Here is a 14,920-nt window from a genome sequence, read left to right on the forward strand (position 1 = left end):
ATGCCAGATTTTGCACTTGGTTAAATGCTGAAAATAGCCAATCTACTGCTGTGACTTCATATTGACTTCTTAATATGGAGTTTGCCTCCCCATCTCCACACACACACGCATACACACACACACACACACACACACACACACACACACACACACACACACACACACACACACACACACACACACACACACACACACACACACACACACACACACACACACACACACACACAGCACCTGGTATAGTATGACTTGTCATTTCTTTCTTGTTTCTAGAGAAAATATCATAGTGTAAAATATTTAGTTTGAGGACACCATCAACCCAATAGAATAGTGTTTGATTAATCTCTTGGTTAATAACAATAGAGGTCCGCTGCTCTTGAAAAGAACTATGGCACGAGAAGTACATCATATTATGAATATGTTTTATTGGATAAAATTAGGCTTGTTCACAATTGTACAAGTGCACACACACAATTAATCAGATATTGGTCTTGTCCTCTCAGTCCTCAGACTGTTCTAGCATAAAAATTCAGATCCTGTATAAAACGTCATCTAAACATGGAGACAACTTTCACAGAGAGACAGAAACAGAAACATTCTTCAAATCAGACTAAAACACAGTTTTGTTAGAGGTTGCAGTCTAACATTTATTTAGAAAAAAATAAGTCAGTGTTAATTAAGTAAAGTTAATGAAAATATTATGATCACCTGGCGGTCTCAAACTCCTTTATATGAATTGAAACATAATTTTGTCATTTTACCAGATAGGTTGTGAGCTTGCATATCGGATATTAAAGTTACAGAAGCTTTTTACCCCTCTTTTGTTTTCAACATGGCAAGTTATAAGTGTGTAACAGTTTGAAGGACTCCAAGGTTTCCACTGTATTTACAAAATGGGAGAAAATAAAAGGGAACTTGTTCATCAAATTAAAATATGTTTTTATAAGCGATTAAATTGATCAACTGTTGACACACAATAGACCGCCGAAGTCTGACGTCATTTACACATCCTTTGTTTGTCTACCTGGTTCGCAGTTTTCCACCCCCGTTCTGAATCCCATAGACGTATTTAATATCGCATCAAATAAGAACTGTGTTCCAAAAATAAACAAATGACCCCGGCGTGTTGACTCTTATGGATATGAAGCATCAACTGACGGTGAGAAAACGCTAATGTTACTTCCGCCGAATTAGTTACATTTTCGCCAGAAACAGACTGTATCAAATATAAGTGACTGACTATCATAAACGATACAGAACCCCCTCCCTGACAATAACGCCGACACGCGGTGTTTATTTTTGGACCACAATTCTTATATGAGACGATTCTAAGATGACCCAATGTTATTCTCCATAGAGAAATTACTTCCGCAAACCTGGGGATGAACGAGTCACGTCAGGACTTCGGTGCTCTATACCCTATTGACACATTGAGGGGACATTACACCAGTGGTTCTCAAATTTTTCAGGCCGCGCCGACCCCCCAAAATAATCATATTTGAACTGGGAATCACCCACCCACACTGACAAGCACTTGGAATTGCAGGAGTTGAGGCATTACATTTAGTTTGACTTCATTAATATTGTGAAAACAGCAGATCTACGAGCTCACAGTGAGCTTGTAGACCTGTTTTCACAATGTTGGTCTCTTTGTCAGGTAATATTTGGCCAATGTTTGACCATTTTATATAGTAAAGTTTGTTATTTTGGCAGTAATGTCTCATTTTTTTTTCCTTTTAGGTATTCAATAGGTCTTAAAAGTCCTTTCACTTTAGAAATGTGCAGATACCCTGTATACACTATACATACTGTATGTTGTTTACTGTTGAGTGAGAAAACAATGTTGCACATTAAGCATATCATCATCATTTGGGGACCCCCTGGGGGTCCAGACCCACAGTTTGAGAACCACTACATTTAGTATAACCAATCTACACTGACTGACAGAGGGCTCTGTAGTAATATCAACAAGATAACAGGGCATACTGTATAATGATTGTCTGCAGCAGGCTTATTAAAGAAATGCAATGAGATTGATTGCAATGAGACACAATGGATTGATTGATCATGATGGTGTAGTATACTGTACACATCATTCTTACACATGCTTTATCTATGATAAAAAAAAAAAAAAAAAAAGTTTTCAACTGAATATCATCATCAGTATTCTTAACATGTCTACCATGTCTTACACAGCTCTGCTGTATCTCCAAAGCTATACCAAAGCCTTATTCCTGGATAGAGAGGTTGTGTGAACGTGGTTTGAACTGTGTGTAGGAGGGTCATTGTGTCAGAAACACTGTAGAAGGACAGAGTACCTGCCTTGTGGTCCAGGTACACCCCCACTATGGTGGAGAGAGGCCCTGACACTTTAGTGTCAACATTGTTGTGAATGAAACTGTAGTTTTTATCAATGCACTGTAAACACCAGGATTTATCATTGGATCCAAAGTAGGTTTGTCTGCTGACGTCTTTATAACTGACTGCTATACCAACCCCTTTACCACTCCACTCTACTTCCCAGTAACAACGTTCAGACAGACCCTCTGTACACAACACCTGAGAGTACATAGTAAATCTCTCTGCATGATGAGGGTACGGTTGTTGTTGTTGTGTTCTAGTCATCTTCCTCTTCTCCTTTGACAGGGAGAGCATTCTGTGTATTGTGTTCATGTCCAGAGACAGAGGAGAGGAATCTGTGAGAACACATGATAAAAGAAAAATCAAACCTCATGAACCTTATTGTGTTTAGAGTTAGTCTCTCAGATCAAACTCATTAGAGCTTTAAATAACAACATATCAGAATGAAACTTCAACGTTCAGAACCTGCATCAACATGGACTCACATTGTAAAAAGTCCTTTCTGGTCTGAGGCTCCGCTGGATGTAAAACATCAACTGGAGACACAAGAAAACAGTAAAGGTCATCATGACATTGTAAAGGATTTCTATGTCCACACAAAGGGTCAAATCCAATAGACTTTACTGCTGACTTCAGGCATGTAAAACATACAGCGTGAGCCTACAGGAGGTCACAACATACGGCTGACATAAAAGACAACAACAGACCTGCTTTACGGCAGTGTCGTAACAAAGCTCTCTTAAAGGCACAGTCACATATATAGCATATATGACAGACATCATACTGAAGAATGGATTAAACTGAAGTTCCAAGGATTTTGTCAAGAAGTTCAAGCTATTATAGCTTGATAGTAATTGCTATTATATAGTGTTTGTTCAGTAACAGCTGTCTCCCCAGCTCTTCAGTAAAACAGAAAATACATTTTCAGGTGGGTTACACATGTCATCCAATCAATATTTGAAAAAATAAAGAAAGAAAGAAAGAAAGAAAGAAAGAAAGAAAGAAAGAAAGAAAGAAAGAAAGAAAGAAAGAAAGAAAGAAACTCTTGGTTCTTAGTTGTCATGTTTCTGTACAACTGTGTGGGGAATAAATTCAGTCACAACATAAGAATTGGTGGCCTGGATCTTCTGCTGGACTTCCTCCTAAACAAAGCACATTTTCAAGTCGGGATACCAAATCTATCCAGTGGTGTAAAGTAACAAAGTACATTTACTCAAGTACTGTACTTAAGTACAATTTTGAGATGTTTTTACTTTATTTGAGTATTTCCAGTTTTCAGTACTTTTACTTCTAATCCACTACATCTCAGAGGCAAATATTGTACTTTTACTCCACTACAATTATGTGAAAACTTTAGTTACTAGTCACTTTGTAGATTTAAGTAAAACATTTGATTACTTTTTCCACCACTGATTCTATCCAATCAGGAAAAAGAGAACTCATATAGGATACAGGGTAAAAACTAGTGAGATTTGAGATCAACATTTGCCTCCCATACTACAGGCTTTAGTAGCCTTCCCAGACATACTTCCACCTGTAGCCTACAAACTGTTTCAACACTTAGAAATGTACTGTACAGTATAGGGGCCGGTTAAAACACAATAAAGACATTTAAATCTAACCCTAACCTCTCCTTTGAGAAATATTCTTAGATTCTTCAATGTTTCTGTCCAATCTGACAGACAGCCAACCTGTGTACCATCAGTCTGCTCCAGTTCAAATATCTCCAGTTGCCTTCTGACTTCATCAATCCATGTTTACTATGATGGCTGGTTAGAAAAACAAGAAACAAATTTAAATCTCACCTCTCTTTGATATCTCTGGCCAAGTTGTCTTCAGGATGTTGTCTAGTTGGTCTCTCAGACCAGACACCACATCAATCACATCTGTGAAGGAATTCAGAGGACAGATGACCACACTGGGTGAGACTGGAGATCCACTGGAACTGGAGAGAGACTGGAAACTCTGGAGAGAGACAAGTAAACCAGTATAGACAGGGATGGAAGAACATTAAACCAAGCGATCACAATTGGTGGAGCTGATGTCCCTGTTGATCAACCAGTGCGCGCGCGCGCGCACGCGCGCGCACACACACACACACACACACACACACACACACACACACACACACACACACACACACACACACACACACACACACACACACACACACACACACACACACACACACACACACACACACACACACACGATTTAATTTGTCTCTAATTCTCATACAAACAAGGGAACCAGGAGACCTGGTACTGCCAGACCCCTAGTGGTTGAAATCTGAATGGCCGGGATTCGCATGACGTGTGTCCCTTCTATGCCCATGTATGGACAGACTTTTTTTGGCTGGACCTGGAGGACAAAGTGACCATGCCCATGTATGGACGAAACAGGTACTTAGCCTCATGTAAGCCCGACCCCTTGGGTCTGGCAACAATTGTGATTAACAATGTGATTGTGTTTTTGGCATTGAATATATCAATAAACAAGACCAGGAGACCTGGTTCTGCCAGACCCAGAATAAGTACTTTATCAGATCAGAGCACTACGTCACGGCTAAGCCGGACTTCACATGACGTGTCAGCCTGTGTCCCTTTTCAGAGGTCCCTTCTATGCCCATGTATGGACGAAAGGGGGACAGACTTTTATGGCTGAGGCCTGAGGGAAAAGGGGACATGCCCATGTATGGACGAAAGAGGGACAAAGCCTCATGTAGGCCGACCCTCTGGGTCTGGCAAACAAGGGAACCAGGAGACCTGGTACTACCAGACCCCTAGTGGTTGAAAGATCAGAGCACTACGTCACGCTAAGCTTGGCCAATCAAAAAGAGGACAGAAGACAGACCTCTTTTATGCCCATGTATGTAGATGTATGTTTGGAGAGGGGGACAGACAAAGCCACATGTAGGCCCGACCCCCTGGGTCTGGCAAATATATTTGTCTCCGCCAGAGGTGGAGAGTATGTTTTCGTTCTTGTCCTTCCGTGTGTCCCCCCGTCTCAGCCAAGCTAACATTGGTCAAGCTTCACGTGACACGTGACAATATTGTTGTCACCAATGCTCTGATTGGCTAGCGAGACGCATGATGACATAGAAACCTATAAATAGCAAATGTGCTTCAAAAAATCATTTATATTTTTTGAAGTGAGCTTCCATCAGCCAAGCTAACATTGGTCAAGTGACATGTGACAATATGTAATATAAATAGGTAAGACAGGATTAATCAGGAACAGTACTGGTGGAGACCTGTGCTCCGAGGAGCACATTTTCTAGTTCTATATATATTTCTGTTCCATTATACAAACACAAATTGTACAGGGCAGATATTGAATAATTTTATACTTTCAAAATTTTAAATAGACAATCTACAAGCTCAGAAGCTGATCTTGTAGATCTGCTATTTTTGAGAAATATTTACAATTATTACAATCATAGAAAATAATTGTGATTATCTCAAATAATTGTGATCAGGCAATTATGTAATAATTGTGACAGGCCTAATTCTGACATTGTTATTCTGGTCTGTACAACTACTGTATACTAGAACTATATTAGTATTAGTAACAACCAGCATTAATAATGTCATGTTATGTTATGTAATATACTATGATGTAATAATAATATGACATGATGGAATGAGATGAAATATGAAGCTGATTTCTCCTAAATGAGTCAAAACCAAACAGTAAAATGCCATGTGTGGAACCTGAATGAAAGTGATGATGCCATCAGTGTTGGACAGCTCCTCCAGGTCAGCATGTCTCCTCTCCAGCTGCTCCATGTGGTCCTCCAGCTGCCTCAGGAGAGCCTCCGAGCTCTGCTTCACACACGCACACACACACACACACACACACACACACACACACACACACACACACACACACACACACACACACACACACACACACACACACACACACACACACACACACACACACACACACAGAGTGTGTTGTTAAAATGTTTCAAAAACAATCCATAATGTTGTTCACGTTTCTTTTGAAAATAGCAGATCTGTAGACAGATCTGCTATTTTCAAATCATCAAAGATCAAAACCATCCCAACCACAGACTGTTTGAGATGTTGCCGCATGGAAAACGCCTACGCAGTCTCACAAATATTATATGTGGGTTGCTGGCACACAAGTATTTTCAAATGGGGGTCCATAGCCAAATACATATTCATTGGGGGTCCTTGACATGAAAAGGTTTGAGAACCACTGCTTTAGTGCTTCTGATGACACAAGGCACTGTCTCATCCATATAGCATCACAGTTAAGTTAACACAAGAACAAGAAATATTATCATAATATCAGCTCACGTTCAGGGCCTCCAGGACCTGTCTCAGGTCTTTCAGCTCCTTCTTTTTCTCCTGGATCTTCTGCTGGACTTCCTCCTGAATTGTCACCAGCTGTTTCTGCAAGAAACAGGAAGAGACCGTTTGGCTTGTAAACAAAGCACATTATCAAGTCGGGATACCAATTCTATCCAGTGGTGTAAAGTAACGAAGTACATTTACTCAAGTACTGTACTTAAGTACAATTTTGAGATGTTTTTACTTTATTTGAGTATTTCCAGTTTTCAGTACTTTTACTTCTAATCCACTACATCTCAGAGGCAAATATTGTACTTTTACTCCACTATCCAATCATCTTAAATCAACTTTGTAACTTCCTCAAAATACAATTTTGCAGGGGCAAGATTAATGGACATTAAATACCATTCATGAAAAGTTATCAATCGCCTCTGTTTTTCATTGGGTCCAAAATGAGTGTACTTCATCCTTTAATACTTTTTATTACACCCTGATTTGTGCTTTTTATGTCTCTGACATGGTCATTTAGTTCTGCTTCTGTCTTGAAAACATGCTCTATCTTATGATTTGTCTTCAAGTGATGGTGGTCCTACCTGTTTCTCGGCCTTCTCTGCATCATCTGACACCGTGTCATGGCCCTTATGTTCATCCATGAGGCACAGATAGCAGATATACTGGCGGTCTGTGCGACAGAACACCTCCATCAGCTTGCCATGACTGGAGCACATCTTTTCCTGCAGTTTGTTGGTGGCTGGGACCAGCTTGTGCTTCTTCAACACAGGAACATTGTAGTGAGGCTGGAGGTGAGTCTCACAGTAAGAGGCCAGACACACCAGACAAGACATGAGAGCTTTGTGAGGTCTGGCTCCGGTGCAGAAATCACAGGCCACGTCTGCCGAGCACATCTTCTCCTGCAGTTTGTTGGTGGCTGGGACCAGCTTGTGCCTCTTCAACACAGGAACATTGTAGTGAGGCTGGAGGTGAGTCTCACAGTAAGAGGCCAGACACACCAGACAAGACATGAGAGCTTTGTGAGGTCTGGCTCCGGTGCAAAAATCACAGGCCACGTCTGCTGGACCGGCGTACAGCAGAACAGCAGAGGCAGAAGACTGCTGACCTCCTGTACTGCTCAGCTTCATCCCACCCTGGAAGTAAAGAGAAGAGGTAACACAAACAACAACACAACGACAAATTACTGACATGAGATATACACACACACAACTATAAAACATATCAGAAATATAAACATTTATCGCCGTGTAAACACGTTCTCAATTCTTACCGTCAGTCTCTCGGCGCTCATAATGGAAAATGACAAACACAGCAATAACACCCTGGTCACAAGTAACACTGATGCATGCAGAACACACTCCTGTTCAGCAAGCATCCACTCTATTTATATGGGTTGGTCTACCCATGTGGGTGAAACCTTCCGTTGATTAATCATGTGACTTGTGTATTGTCTTAAATGTGGAAACACAGGCTTTAGCACTATTCTATAACAATGGCCACTGTACACCAGCTCCTTATCTGACCTAATCAATAAACCCCCTTCAACACTCTCATGTGACTCTCATGTGACATGTGCAAAGTCCCCTGATTTCAACACTGTAGGTCAGAGCTGTAGTTTTTAGAATTATATATATTTGTACTTATTATTATGACCAAATATCCTTCTGAAAATAAGATACAGGAAGGTGCTAGAAGGCCACATGTGCAGGTAATGTCAATACAAACGCCACCGTTACATCATAATAATAGATTATTCTACAGACACGCTGTGAACTTGTAGATCGGCTATTTACGACATGCCCAGAAAGGGGACGCTAGGGTTCATGTGGTTAATATAATGTTTCTAAGGGCAAATGTTAGACTTTTCCTTCTCCTTCCTTTTTGTCTTTCTCTTCACTTATAGATTATATGTGAAGAGAAACTTCACTCAGTTCCCAATTTCTTTTCCACAAGTCAACGCACACAGACACACAGACACACAGACACAGACACAGACACAGACAGACACACACACACACACACACACACACACACACACACACACACACACACACGCACACGCACACGCACACGCACACGCACACGCATACGCACACACACACACACACACACACACACACACACACACACACTTAATCAGATATTGGTCTTGTCCTCTCAGTCCTCAGACTGTTTTAACATCTATCTTCACATCCTGTATAAAACGTCATCTAAACATGGAGACAACTTTCACAGAGAGACAGAAACAGAAACATTCTTCAAATCAGACTAAAACACACTGTTAGAGGTTGCAGACTGACATTTATTTTGAAGTCAGTGTGAATTATGTAAAGTTAATGAAAAAATTATGATAACCTGACTGTCTCAAACAACTATATGAATTGAAACATAATTTTGTCATTTTGCCACATCAGTTGTGAGCTTGTATATAAATAAATTACCGAAGCTTTTTCCCCCTCTTTTGTTTTTAACATGGCTTCATAAGTGTTTGAAGAGTCCTTCAAACAGTTTCTACTGTATTTACAAAATGGGGTAAAAAAAACTTGTTCATCACATTCAAATATGTTTTTATAAGCGATTAAATCGATTCACTGTTGACACACAATACCCTATTGACACATTGAGGAGGAAGACATTACACCAGTGGTTCTCAAACTTTTCAGGCAGAGACCCAAAATACTCGTATTTGAACTGGGGACCAGCCAGTTGAGGCATTACATTTAGTTTGACTTCATAATAATAATATATAATATATCATATATATACAATATAATAATATTGTGAAAACAGCAGATCTAGAAGCTCACAGTGAGCTTGCAGATCTGCTATTTTCACAATTTCTGTCTCTTTGTCAGGTAATATTTGGCCAATGTTTGACCATTTTCTATAGTATAGTTGGTTAATTACTTTCGACACAGTAATGTCTCATTTTATCTTTCATTTAAGAGGTATTCAATGGGTCTTAAAAAGTCCTTAAATTGTCACTTTAGAAATGTGCAGATACTCTGTTTTCAGAATACATACACTATACATGTATGTACTGTGTGTTTGTGTTTGTAGGTTTGTTTACTGTTGAGTGAGAAAACAATGTTGCTGTAACAGAGGACTCTGTCACGACTTCGATGTGGTATTAAAGGACTGTATTATTCTTTTAGGCACTATCGGCTCCTGTGACTGTCGCAGTAGTATGGCTGTTTGGGGCTGAGACGAGCGGCTCAGCTAACTATGAGATTCTAGGAAGCACCTCTGGGAATGGTTCTTCCAGGTATAGCTCTATCTAGGGATAGTTCTTCTAGGTAAAGCTCTATCTCAAGTCTCCAAGTATTCTTCAGGTGGTTATCCTACAGCTGGTCTGCTGGCCGCTCCCGCGTTCCGCTGTACTTATGGGTGGGACATGGTGTCGTATGATCTTAGGGCGACGTCACACTGGCGTTACGTCCTTAATCGGGACGATTATCCTATCGTCATCGTCGTCTTGGCAACAGTTGCGCATTAAGCAAAATATCATTTGGTGACCCCCTGGAGGTCCAGACCCACAGTTTGAGAACCACTACATTTAGTATAACCAATCTACACAGACTGACAGAGGGCTCTGTAGTAATATCAACAAGATAACAGGGCATACTGTGTAATGTCTTTAGCAGGCTTATTAAAGAAATGCAATGAGCGGAACACAATGGATTGATTGATCATGATTGATTGATTGATTGATTGATTGATTGATTGATTGATGTACTTTATTTAGTAAGACATGAGAACAACAGTACATGGAAGTACAAAATTCACAATACAGGGTCTACTAAACTGGAAGGCTCATAAAGCACTAAGCTTGTTTACAATGAGATCCCCACGCACACAAATCATGATGACATATAAGAGACATAGATATACACACTACTATACAGAACGTCGTACAATCAGCTTACAGGTTACTGGTATGAAAAGTGAAAAATATGTACAAGAGAAAAAAAGGAAAGGGGGGGTGTAAATAGAAGCCGTTGAAAAACGATTCATGTGCACATTAAAACTAAATAAATTAAGCATTTAAACGAAGCTAGGCAGCACAAATTATGTTTCTGTGTAACAAAAACTGTTTGGAACTGTTTTAATAACATTAAGAATTTATCTAAATGGATAAATGCTGTTCACTGGAGTGCATAGCCTTTACAAATTGGACGCTGGACAGGAGACAGCTCTTCATGTCAGCACTTTTGACATACTCACACGTTCGGGTAGACCTCCTCTACCACATTACACTCTCAGCTAAGCTGGAGAGGTGTTAAAAAAAAAAGAAAAAAGTGTGGCGGGCGTCCAGTGAGGTCAGAGGTCAGACAAGTGCCTCTGGCCAGAAACTGCTAATTATTGTTAGTCTGCAGATCTCAGCAAAAGGTATGCATTCAATTATGGATATTACTTACTTCAAATTACAACAATCTGTTTTTGCTTACAATTGACCACTGATGCATTCAGGCTACAGTCACAATTTAACACAACAAATGTGCCATCCCACATAGCCAAATCTGTTGCTGTGTGGGATGGCATTTACTTTTTAACTTCAGCTTATTTGTGAACAAAGTATTATGTTTAAGTGGTATATAAACCAGTTGACAATAAATGCCTAATAGTTTGTAGCATTACAAAATAGCTACATTGTTGTGAGTGTTATAAAGGGTTAAATCTTAGAACTTATGCCACTTCTGAGACAAAATGCTAAATTAATTTTGTATAGGTTACGTCTGGGTTGGAGTATCTGCGACAAAATACTAAGTTTCAGAATTGTCCTCTTAAAAATATGATTGCAATAGGCACAATACTGACTAACAGCTCAGAATGTCAAGCGGAAACCGGAAGGTCCCTGGTTCAACCCACAAGACGGGGTCTAACAGCATGGCATTTTGATTTAATTTTAATCTTTTGAATTTCGTTTAGTTTTAGTCATATTTTAGTCATCTGAAATGTTTGTTTTTGACTAGTTTTAGTCAACTAAATATCATAAGATTTTAGTCGACTAAATCTACAGTTGATTTTATCGGCAAAAAAGTATTTTGGCGGTGCCTTGATGGCGTCGTAATGCCAGATTTTACACTTGGTTGCATGCTGAAAATAGCCGATCTACTGCTGTGACTTCATATTGACTTCTTAATATGGAGTTTGCCTCCCCATCTCCACACACACACACACACACACACACACACACACACACACACACACACACACACACACACACACACACACACACACACACACACACACACACAGCACCTGGTATAGTATGACTTGTCATTTCTTTCTTGTTTCTAGAGCAAATATCATAGTGTAAATATTTAGTTTGAGGACACCATCAACCCAATAGAATAGTGTTTGATTAATCTCTTGGTTAATAACAATAGAGGTCCGCTGCTCTTGAAAAGAACTATGGCACGAGAAGTACATTATATTATGAATAGGTTTTATTGGATAAAATTAGGCTTGTTCACAATTGTACAAGTGCACACACACAATTAATCAGATATTGGTCTCAGTCCTCACACTGTTCTAACATCAAAATTCACATCCAACATCAAAATTCACATCCTGTATAAAACGTCATCTAAACATGGAGACAACTTTCACAGAGAGACAGAAACAGAAACATTCTTCAAATCAGACTAAAACACACTGTTAGAGGTTGCAGTCTAACATTTATTTAGAAAAAAATAAGTCAGTGTAAATTAAGTAAAGTTAATGAAAATATGATGATCACCTGACGGTCTCAAACTCCTTTATATGAATTGAAACATAATTTTGTCATTTTACCAGATAGGTTGTGAGCTTGCATATCGGATATTAAAGAAGTTACAGAAGCTTTTTCCCCCTCTTTTGTTTTTAACATGGCAAGTTATAAGTGTGTAACAGTAATGTCTCATTTTATTTTTCCTTTTAAAGGTATTCAATAGGTCTTAAAAGTCCTTTCACTTTAAAAATGTGCAGATACCCTGTATACACTATACATACTGTATGTTGGTTTGTTTACTGTTGAGTGAGAAAACAATGTTGCACATTAAACAAAAAATCTTCATTTGGGGACCCCCTGGGGGTCCCGACCCACAGTTTGAAAACCAGCCATTAAGTATAACCAATCTACACAGACTGACAGAGGGCTCTGTAGTAATATCAACAAGATAACAGGGCATACTGTATAATGATGGTCTGCAGCAGGCTTATTAAAGAAATGCAATGAGCGGAAAACAATGGATTGATTGATCACATCATTCTTACACATGCTTTATCTAGAAGGGAAAATCTGAAGCTCTGAAACTAAGCTTTCAACTGAATATCATCATCAGTATTCTTAAAGGGATACTTCACTTTCGGGCCGGGGACACATTTAAAAAAAATATTAAAAATAAATGAAAAAAGTTATGGAAAATTCATGGCCCCCTCACGCATTAGAGTGTCCTACTAATGCGTGAGGGGGCCATGAATTTTCCATAACTTTTTTCATTTATTTTTAATATTTTTTTAAAATGTGTCCCCGGCCCGAAAGTGAAGTATCCCTTTAACATGTCTACCATGTCTTACACAGCTCTGCTGTATCTCCATTGCTCCAATAAAGCCTTATCCCTGGATAGAGAGGTTGTGTGAACGTGGTTTGAACTGTGTGTAGGAGGGTCATTGTGTCAGAAACACTGTAGAAGGACAGAGTACCTGCCTTGTGGTCCAGGTACACCCCCACTCTGGAGGAGAGAGGCCCTGACACTTTAGTCTGAACATCGTTGTGTCTGAAACTGTAGTTTTTATCATGCCACTGTAAACACCAGGATTCATGATTGTCTCCAAACCAGGTTTGTCTGCTGATCTGCTGGTCTTTATAACAGACTGCTATATCAACCCTATCACCACTCCACTCTACTTCCCAGTAACAACGTTCAGACAGACCCTCTGTACACAACACCTGACAGTTGAACCCAGTAAATCTCTCTGCATGATCAGGGTAAGGTTGTTGTTGATGTGTAAAAGTCACCTTCCTCTTCTCCTCTGACAGGGAGAGACGTGTGTTTATTGTGTCCATGTCCAGAGACAGAGGAGAGGAATCTGTGAGAACACACGACAAAAGAAAAATCGAGTTAGTCTCTCAGATCAAACTCATTAGAGCTTTAAATAACAACATATCAGATTGAAACTTCAACGTTCAGAACCTGCATCAACATGGACTCACATTGTAAAAAGTCCTTTCTGGTCTGAGGCTCCGCTGGATGTAAAACATCAACTGGAGACACAAGAAAACAGTAAAGGTCATCATGACATTGTAAAGGATTTCAATGTCCACACAAAGGGTCAAATCCAATAGACTTTACTGCTGACTTCGGGCATGTAAAACATACAGCGTGAGCCTACCCAAGCAGAGTTGCTGAGAAACATTGAAGCCGCCACCCCAGTGGCCAAAGCTGGAACTGCAGGCAGGGAGAAATACATGCACGAGCAAAACATACTGAGATATTTATATATATAAATATAAATATGTAAACATATTATACATAAATACATATGCATTTAAATATAAATATGCATCTCGAGTGTATTTAATAAATATCTTGCGTTCAAACCTTGACACACGGGCTGCCGTAGGACGCAAAAAGGACACTAGTGCGCATGCTCCTAACTCTATGGTGTGTCCAAAAACGACTCAATAATTCTACATCCGGCAGGCTTCCGGGTGCTTCAAAACGACACTGAGCCATAGAGTTAAAAATAATAGAGAGGGCACCCGAAATCTCCTCCCATCCACTTGCATTGAGTTGCTCACCCAGCGCATGGGCCAAAATCACCCCTTCTTCCAGGTTGGAAATTTGGTGGGCGCGGCCTATTTAGGGCCCCAGTTCGTCACAGAAGTGACGCGTTTTACGTCACAGAAGCACGCAGCCCTGTGCACAAGCTCGTGCGCACGCTCGTGGGTCGAGCCCATTGGTCGAAAACGTTTTCGCTCGTTCGTGTAGGAGCCCCTACAATGCAGTACCATGAATGGCCAGCATGTCCATTTGGCTTCAATGAAACCACTAGGTTCTGGGGGCTTGCACTGAGCACATTCATTGAAATGATAGCTGGGGGCGGGGCAATCCGCCCTCTAGATATATTATACCTCTATGGAGCCTACAGGAGGTCACAACATGCGACTGACGTAAAAGACAACAACAGACCTGCTTTACGGCAGTGTCGTAACGAAGCTCTCTTAAAGGCACAGTCAC

This window comes from Gymnoscopelus braueri, assembly GCF_963280865.1.
Source record: "Gymnoscopelus braueri genome assembly, chromosome: 15".
NCBI lineage: Eukaryota > Metazoa > Chordata > Actinopteri > Myctophiformes > Myctophidae > Gymnoscopelus > Gymnoscopelus braueri.